At 38.2% G+C, this 9427-nt stretch overlaps 4 non-coding genes across 4 annotated transcripts; 2 read left to right on the top strand and 2 right to left on the bottom strand.

Moving 5' to 3' along the window:
* Positions 1–2: 2 nt before the first annotated feature.
* Positions 3–74, bottom strand: trnap-cgg. Its single transcript has one exon. It is a non-coding gene; the product is annotated as a tRNA-Pro (tRNA).
* A 3268-nt stretch (positions 75–3342) lies between these two features.
* On the top strand, positions 3343–3416 carry trnat-agu. Its single transcript has one exon. It is a non-coding gene; the product is annotated as a tRNA-Thr (tRNA).
* A 3649-nt stretch (positions 3417–7065) lies between these two features.
* On the bottom strand, positions 7066–7139 carry trnat-ugu. The gene has a single exon. It is a non-coding gene; the product is annotated as a tRNA-Thr (tRNA).
* A 1636-nt stretch (positions 7140–8775) lies between these two features.
* Positions 8776–8857, top strand: trnas-cga. Its single transcript has one exon. It is a non-coding gene; the product is annotated as a tRNA-Ser (tRNA).
* The last annotated feature ends 570 nt before the right edge of the window (positions 8858–9427 follow it).

The raw sequence follows: 9427 nt of genomic DNA, 5'->3' as shown, positions 1-9427 counted from the left end.
CTGGGCTTGTCCGGGAGTTGAACCCAGGACCTCTCGCACCCGAAGCGAGAATCATACCGCTAGACCAACAAGCCTTGCTGTCAAGTAACCAAAGACTTTAAGGTGTTCAGTCAAAGCCGCCCTCTGTAACTGCAAGAAACAGAAAGGCTCATTAGAGATTTGAACTTCATTTAAACTTTTGTAATAAAATGTCACTGTGCATTGCAAACACGTGTCTTCTCTTCTCCATGCTAACATTTTAAAACCGTTACATGGTGCTACCTACAATGTAAGATCAGAGAAGAGCTAAACTATTCAGTCCAACACTTGGCATTGATTTACCACTGGATTGACACTACACCCTGCACATGTAGGTGAAGAGAAGGCGAGATCCAAACAGCCAGAGGTCCAAGATTCTTTTTGTTTCTTTGTAATCAATTTACAGACTGTTTAGCATAAAACCAGAGTAATTTCAAGGTGTTCAGGCAATTTTGGGCTCAGTAGCTTCAGGAGAAGAAATCGCCCTTGAAGGATTTTAATCTCTTTGGTGGTGTGAGGGAACGTGCAGCAAGCGAGAACCAAGTTCAGCCATACAGCATTATTACAGCTTTTGTTTACCCACACAAAGTTTATTCAGTGTAAAACTAAGACTCGTCCCAGAGTTGAACTCAGGACCTTTCGCACCCAAAGAACCATACCCTAGACCAGGGGTGGGCAAAACATTTTTACAAGGGGCCACATGAGAAACCTGAATTGTGTCAGAGGGCCACACCAATGATAATATTTTAGGGATGCACCGAAATTAAAATTCTTGGCCGGAACCAAAAACCAAAAATGAGGAAACCAAGGCCAAAACCGAAAACTGAAACACCGAAAGAAAAGATTATGTCAATTTTTAGAACCATTGCATTTATGGCTATAAGTGTGTACGAACCTCAATAAAATCAATGCATTGCAATTCAAAGAATAAATCAATTACAAAAGTGTTTTATTTATTATTATAAATGATTGTTATTTATTTGTTACCATTCATAGTATTGACAGACAGACAGCGGTCAGTTATTATTAGCAACGGTCTGTTAAACAAAAATAATTGACCGCCGAACGTTTGGTATACAACATAAACTCATCCCTATGTGCACTGGACAAGTAGTCTCACTCTTCAGATGCATATTTCACAAATGACTAGATGATATTTGTGGCTTCTCTCAGTTAAAGCTACCCTGTTTCACCAGTTGGGGTCCATGCACTACTTCATCTGTCTAAGAGGCTTGAGTCAACAACAATTTTTTGTGATATTGTTTGGGTAGAAGTGGTCATTTAAAGTGGATCTGTTAGATTCTGCATGGTTAGGAGAGGTCATTAGAGATAATACTGAAATGTTGAACTCTATTAAAAATTATAGGAATTGCTGACCTTCGGGGCTTCCAGCCATTTATGCTTGCTCAGATCCCTGGACTCATTTCATAGAAAATTTTTGTAATCTGCATGATAGGAGTGATTTAAATGTGAAAATGCTCTCTTTTCACAGTAACTGTTCCTAAATGTTAGCATGGAGAACAGGAGACATGTATTTGCAAGTTCACTAATGAACCTTTCTGTTTCCTGCAGTTACAGAAGCAGCTTTGGCTGGACACATTAAGTTTTATCTATGTGTTTAAATTGAAAACATTTGCCAGCAAAGCACATGAACTATGCAGTGACATATCAGTAAACACTTCTTCCACAAGAAGGCTTTTTGGTCTAGGGATATGATTCAGGTTTTTTGATCCAAGATTTTACTTTGCATAACAGGAAACAGGACCTCTGGCTGTTTGTGAATCACCTTATTAAATAAAATTAAACACACCCAAATACACAGAAATAAAAACAGTGTCTTATTAAAAAATGGGCTTCTCTGCATTTAATTGATGCTTTTTCTATAACAACTCATATAAAGTGACAAAAAAATCCTTTGGGGTTTTTAGTCACTTACTTTACAAAAACATGCTGTATGTTACCACTGAAATGTTGCAGTAGTTCTATATTGTGACTTTTTTAAAATAAAGATCAAAGCTTGGAGTAAAAGAAACTTTAAACTAATAACACTAATAATAATAAAAAGGTAAGAAGAAGAAGAAGAAGAAGAAGAAGAAGAAGAAGAAGAAAAAAAGGACTGCATTAGTTATAAAAACAGTTGAATTGTAACACACAGGTCACATCGACAATTGTCAGTCTCACACTGCCCTCTAGTGGCACTGTCAGTGCTTGATTGTTGCTTAATTTTGTGCTAATTATATTAATCATTTGTTTGTTATTTAATATGTTTACTATGTATCTCTCTCTCTCTCTCTCTCTCTCTCTCTCTTAGACCAGATCACAGATGTGCAGTTGAAAAGCTCACACATCTGGCCTATTAAGGAGATGTGTGAGGATGTGAGCAGTGTGTCAGGTTTCATTTAACACTGTGATGAGAATTGTATAGTGCCTTCATCCTGTACAAACAACTGATGTATTTGGGAGTGTGGATGAGAGAGCTGGTCTCATATTGCTCCAGAAAAAATTATTAAGTTACTGAAAATAATTTGCATTTAGTTTAGTTTCTCTGATGTACTGAATGGCAGAGTAATGAAAATACTCCACCATGTACAGTAATTGGGTGACAGTAGGTGGCGCAATAATGACCTTGTTTATTCATGACATAAGAATTAATGATGTCAACATTAATAAAACAAACACAAAGGTGAATGAGAGAGATCTCAAAGTGAGCTACCTAGTAGCTGAACTCGTAGCCTAATCAAAAAAAGCCCCACACTGTGGCAGAGACATTAATGCTACCTGCCTGCAAAGCTGCTGTCAACAAGATGCTCGTCCCTGATGCAGTTAAAGAAATAGTTAAAGTTCCTCTCAGATTACACAAATTACTTACCTCAAAAAAGGAAAAAAAATACTTTATGTTGTATGTATGTAATGTCACGTTGTTTACATCAAAAATGTATTAATACATAACAATACACAAATAAATAAATAAATTCAGGCGTGGATGCAAAAACAAAACAAAAAAAAACACCGCCAACTTTACAGGACCTTGTTGAGAGCAGTAAACGGGTGATGATGTCACTCAATAGGCCCCTACAGACTCTGTACAAGTCCAATGATTGGCTAGAACTTTAAACAAACCCTGCATTGATTGGTCAGTTTACAGACATAATGGGCGTGGTCAACAAACAGTATGTGTATGTATCTTAATTAATTAATTAATCTTCATTTAGTAGTATATGTATTTTAACTAAATTTGTATTTGATTATATTTTATGATTATATATTATATTTTATGATTATATTTTATCAACAGCTGCATAAGTATTTACTGTGTGGCATCGAGGTGCTGTGGCTTAGATGGTTAAAGCGCCTGTCTAGTAAACAGGAGATCCTGGGTTCAAATCCCAGCAGTGCCTGAGGCAGTTGTCCTTTGCTGCTTCCACTTGAGTGCCTTCCAGCGTTTTCTTTATGGCTTGAGATTTAACATTGCAAATGGATAATATGGTTTCTCTGGAGCACTAAATGCAGGCTTTGCTCTGACCCTTTTAAAAGCTTTATAGTATTGTTAGCAATGGAAAAAACTGTGCTTTTATACAAACTTCGAGCCAGCCATTAAGATGAACAGTTACGAGATAGTAAAATACAGCACTAGTCAACATAGGGCTCTGTGGAGCAATGGGTAGCGTGTTGGACTTCTAGATTCAGCAGTAGAGTTATTCAAAGGTTTTAAGTTCTAGTCCCACCAGAGTCGTTGTGCTTTTCCACTTGTCTCTCTAGTAACTTTAATTGTACACCAGGTAGATTGAAGAGCCATATTGCATGTCTGTGCTTTTCGTACTAAACCGAAATGCTTTGTTGGATGCGGTTTTCAAAAAAATCCTCCTCTTATTCCACGTGTTTCTACTCGTGACCATGCTTTGCTGTACCCTATAAAGATCAGCTGCTCATACCACTTAGAACAGTGGTGCTTAATGTTGGTTAGTTGCAGCTCCTTTTTGTTATTGCTGTAAGCGTGGTACCACGGCCATACAAACTGCAATGAAAATCAGCTGCTCAGAGGCACGATTGAGATTGTTTGGACATGTGCAGAGGAGGGACATGGGGTATATCTGTAGGAGAATGCTGAAGATGGAGCTGCCAGGAAGGAGGAAAAGAGGAAGACCAAGGAAAAGGTTTATGGATGTGGTAAGGGGAAGACATGCAGGTGGTTGGTTTAAAAGAGGCAGATTTTAAGGACAGAGTAGTGTGGAGACGGATGATCCGTTATATATATATTAATTACTTGATATATATATTGGATATATACATATCCGACGGATAATCCTGACTGATACATTTCAAAAATGTTATTCATAAGCAGGTGTGAGCATAACTGCTGTGCTACAACCTTTTCTAAAATTATGGATATAAAGGGGAGATTTGATATCGGTCTGTAGTTGGACAACTGACATGGGTCAAGGTCAGGTTTCTTAATAAGGGGGTGGATAACTGCCAGTTTGAAGGATTTAGGTACATAACCAGTGCTAATGGAAGAGTTAATTATTTTTAAAACAGGTTTAATTACCTCTGGAGCTATCTGTTTAAAGAAACTTGTAGGCAAGGGATCGAGAATGCAGGTTGATGATTTTGATGAGGAGATTAATGAAATTAAGTCATTCTCATGAATAGGAGTGAAGCTTTGTAGTTGATTGTCCGTTATAATTACACTGCTGTCTACAGGGTTACTTGTAAAATAGTTTGGATTTATATTAACCGTCTGGATTTCTTGCCTGATGTTTTCAATTTTATTATTAAAAAAGTTCATGAAATCATTGCTACCTAATGATGGTGTGCACGTTAGCGCAGTGCTTTTATTCCCTGTTAATTTTGCTACCGTGCTGAATAAAAATCTAGGATTATGCTTGTTATTTTCTATGAGGGTGGAGAAATATGCTGATCTAGCAGCACTAAGAGATTTTCTATAATTTAAGAGGCTCTCCTTCCAGGCTATTTGAAATACTGTTAATTTTGTTTGACGCCATTTACGTTCTAATTTTCGAGTGGTCTGTTTTAAGGTGCGCGTATAATCATTATACCACTGTGCTAATTTTTTCTCCCTGATCATTTTGGTCATTTTGGTCTTAAGGGGAGCTACATCATCTAGAGTGTAACGTAACGTTATTTCTAGATGCTCAGTGGCCCAGTCGAGCTCTGCGGGGTCTGACGGAGATCTATCTAATATCGTAATTTCGGGAAGATTATTAATAAAACGCGCTGCTGTAGCTGACGTGAAAGTATGCTTAACACGGTAACGTGGTGAGGTAGTAATGCAATGACTTAGGCAAATTTTAAACGAGATTAGATAATGGTCTGAAATAGCTTCAGACTGTGGAATTATGACTACGTTTTTTATTTTTAATCCAAATGTTAACAACAAATCGAGAGTGTGTCCACCACTATGAGTGGGTCCTATAACATTCTGATTGATTCCAACTGAATCTAGAATGGACACAACTGCTGCTCTTAAGGAGTCTTCCTGATTATCAAAATGAATATTAAAGTCACCAACAATTAATGCTTTGTCTAAAGAAGTAGCTACATTTGTAATGAAATCTGCAAATTCTATCAGAAAATCAGAGTAGGGCCCTGGGGGTCTATAAATAATAATTAGTGGAATTAACTGACTTGACCTGCTTTCGGACACTGAATATTTTATGTTGGTGTAAAGAACTTCAAATGTTTTACATTTTTGTTTAGTCTTTTGTGTGACGTTTAGATTATTATTATAAATAGCTGCTACTCCACCTCCTCTGCCATTTAGACGGGTTGGTGTATGTAACTATACCCAGCAGGACTCGCCTCATTTAATGCTACATATTCATTCGATTTAATCCATGTTTCTGTCAAACACATTATATTAAACTCCTGGTCGGTAATAATTTTGTTTATAGTAAGCGCTTTTGGCGTGAGAGATCTAATATTCAACAATCCTATCTTTAGATCAGAGGTGCTGGCTGTGCGTTCAGTCCTATTTAATTTAATGTTAAACAGGTTACTAAAACAGACTTTCTGATAATTCCTATATTTTGGTTTTGCTCGGGGGACAGACACAGTCTCAATTTGGTGGATCCTGAGTGACGACTCTGTGCAGCTAGCAGACGGTCGGTTTAGCCTGTCTGTCTGCTCCCTGGCCTTGGCTCTAGACAGTCACTTGTTAACTAGTGCTGTTCTGAGACTATGACCTATACTACAAGAAATGAGAGCAGCACCTTCCCGGGTGGGATGGATACCGTCCCGCCCTAACAGGCCAGCCTTGCCCTCAAAAATGCTCCAATTATTAATGAAACATTACATACCCATGTAATCAACACCTCAGAATCCACAATTGCCTGGCAGTTGAATCAACACAAGCAGTCTATAAATGGTTATGCCAATGAGACAAAACAGTTGTGCCCATGTTCCTAATCTTTGCTAATCAGAAGATAAGTGTGGGCTTTGGATGTGTGAGCACAAAGTATGGAATGATTCTGTGTCAGGAATATGTGTTGGAACATCTGATTAGGGTACAGCAACGTTTTGTTCAAACGAGTAGAACCATGTGGAATTTTTATGTGAGATTTTTTTTGAAAACCACAACCGACAAAGCATTTCGGTTTAGTACGAGAAGCACGGACATGCCACATGCAATATGGCTCTTAAATCTACCTGGTGCACAATAAAAGTTACTAGAGAGACAAGTGGAAAAACACAACGACTCTGGTGGGACTCGAAACCACAACCTTTGAATAGCTCTACCGCTGAGTCTAGCAGTCCAATGCGCTATCCATTGAGCCCTACAGTGCACAGGGCTGTATTTTACTATCTCGTAACTGTTCATCTTAATGGCTGGCTCATAGTTTGCATAAAAGCACAGTTTTTCCCATTGCTAAAAATACTATGATGCTTTTAAAAGGGTCAGAGCAAAGCCTGCAATTCACCATTCAGTGCCCCAGAGAAACCATCTTATCCACTTGCAATGTCAAATCTCAAGCCATGAAGAAAACACTGGAAGGCACTCAAGAAGAAGCAGCAAAGGACAATTGTACCAGGCACTGCTGGGATTTGAACCCAGGATCTCCTGTTTACAAGACAGGCACTTTAACCAACTAAGCCACAGCGCCACGATGCCACACAGTGACTACTCAGCCAGCTGTTGTAATTCTTTGCTCTTAGATTTAGAAAAAAAATATTGGTTGGACATATGCATTCAAACTAACAGCTAATAAGGCAGAAGCATAGATTTGATTTTTGTCTTGATGCTAGTTCTACCATTAATTTGAGACTTGCTAAGGTCCTCAACATAAAATATGGTCAAGTGCAAATATAGTTAAATATAGTTATAAGATACATATCGACAAACAATAGCCATGCCATAGCAGTGAAAACGTTCTATCTAATATCTGGTCATAGTTTTAACAAACCACCAAAATTCTGTTGAAATTAGCATGCAACACACAACTGTTGACAGCAAATGCTCTGAGAGTCCTACTCTTCCAGCAATAACAAAGCAGTGCTGCAACTAACAAACATTAGGCACCACTGTCCACAGTAGCAATTGATCTTGATTGTTTACTCTTGGACCCATTTGTGTTGTATTTGTATATTCCCCATACATTAATTGTACATCTAATTGTGGTTCCTTTTGGACTAACTAAAAAACAGGAATAAAAGGAATAAAAGGATTAGGCATCGAGGGAGAAGAGAATAAAATATTTAAATATGCGGATGACACAACCCCATTGGTCAAAAATCTGGTGAAAAAAGCAATGCAAACGGTACAAAAGTTCTGTAGGGGATCAGGAGCCAAAATAAAAAAAAATTCTAATCTATGATATATTTTATACACATCATCTGTGCCATTGTGGGCAGAAAGAAGGCTAAAAAAGTTTTTTAGATTTTTTATGGGAAGGGAAGCCAGCAAGAATTGCATACAACACCTTAATGGGAGCAATAGAGAAGGAAGAATTGGGGTTAATAGATGTGGAACAAATGATAAATGAAAATGATAAAAAAAAAGTACATGGATGAATAAAGCAACGCGTCATGGAAAGCAAAAATGGGGTTTTAAACAAGTGAAGCAAGTGAAGCAACTTCGAACTTGGAGACAACATATTGTGGATGAAAACAAAGAATTACATAACAGAGTTGTTTCTAGATTTTTATAAAAAACTGTTGAGGGCCTGGGCAAATTTTTTGACTCATGTACATTCGATTTGCTTTCATGCTTAATTTAAGGATGAACATCTACTGTGGTGAATAAATTGTGATAAAAGTTTTACTTGAAAAGCAGAAAAGGCATATAAGCAAACAAACAAAAAAAAATAAATTGGCAATTTAAATCAGCAATTCTCGTCTACGGCCATACCACTCTGAGCTCGATAACGCCGATCTCGCCTGATCTCGAAGCTCGCCAGCGCTGTGTCTCTTGTAATGACAGCTAATCAGTGAGAGATCTTTCATTTCTTTCTCAGCCAATGGCGCCACTGGTTAGCGCTTTCAGTTGTTAACCAAAAGGCTGGTTTCCAAACCCACCCAGGGACGTTCTGGCTTTTGTTAGACACCAAGCACTGAGTGGACTGAGTGACTGTTGCTGGCAGGGTGGTGCGTCTGGGACAGATACTTTGAGGGTTTCTTTTTTAGCCAATGTTTGTCAGAGACACTGTTCAATTCTAAATGCTTCTTTTAAGCTGAAACTATGACGAACTATAAAAGAATAATAAAGACATCTCTTCATTTCCATTTTCTCGCTTCAGCACTGCTGTGATGGCCGAGAAGTTACGGCGTTGGACTCGAAATCCAATGGGGTTTTCCCACGCCGGTTCGAATCCGGCTCACAGCGGTTGTGCTTTAAGTTAAAGTGTTGTATGAACCCTCTTATTGCTAAGTGTACAATGGAGTTGATGATTTCATCCAAATATAAACCGCACCCACTGAATGTTACAAAGATTTTCATTTTGAACATAAATAAGCCGCACCTGTCTATAAGCTGCAGGTGCCTACATTAAAACTAATGAACTTTACACAGGCTTTAACGAAAGACAGTGTCTGTTACACGGCTTGTATCTAAAAAGTAGCCTACCAAGAAAGTCATTGTTCACTGTCTTCCTTCTTCCTTTCACAACAATTTCTCTCGGGAGTTTATCTTTTGGCATCATCGTGTGTTTAAAAATCACCATCGGTAAAGCTTTTCTCCCGATGCCGTGCAGCTCAGAACACAGTTGAACCTCATGCATATTTATGATTCAGTGAGAGCGCACCCGATTTGATATAAAGAATTTTATTGGTTCACCTGAACCCTTTCGGCAATTTCATTGGTCTAATGTTATGGGGCTCAGTTTTTTGGCTTGAAGCTTGTGAAACCGAGAAAACACAGGAAAATCCATAAATTAGCCGCTTCATTGTTTAAGCC

Source organism: Silurus meridionalis, chromosome 3 (assembly GCF_014805685.1).
Source record: "Silurus meridionalis isolate SWU-2019-XX chromosome 3, ASM1480568v1, whole genome shotgun sequence".
NCBI classification, from domain to species: Eukaryota; Metazoa; Chordata; class Actinopteri; order Siluriformes; family Siluridae; genus Silurus; species Silurus meridionalis.
This window is presented reverse-complemented; position numbering and strand designations above follow the sequence as displayed.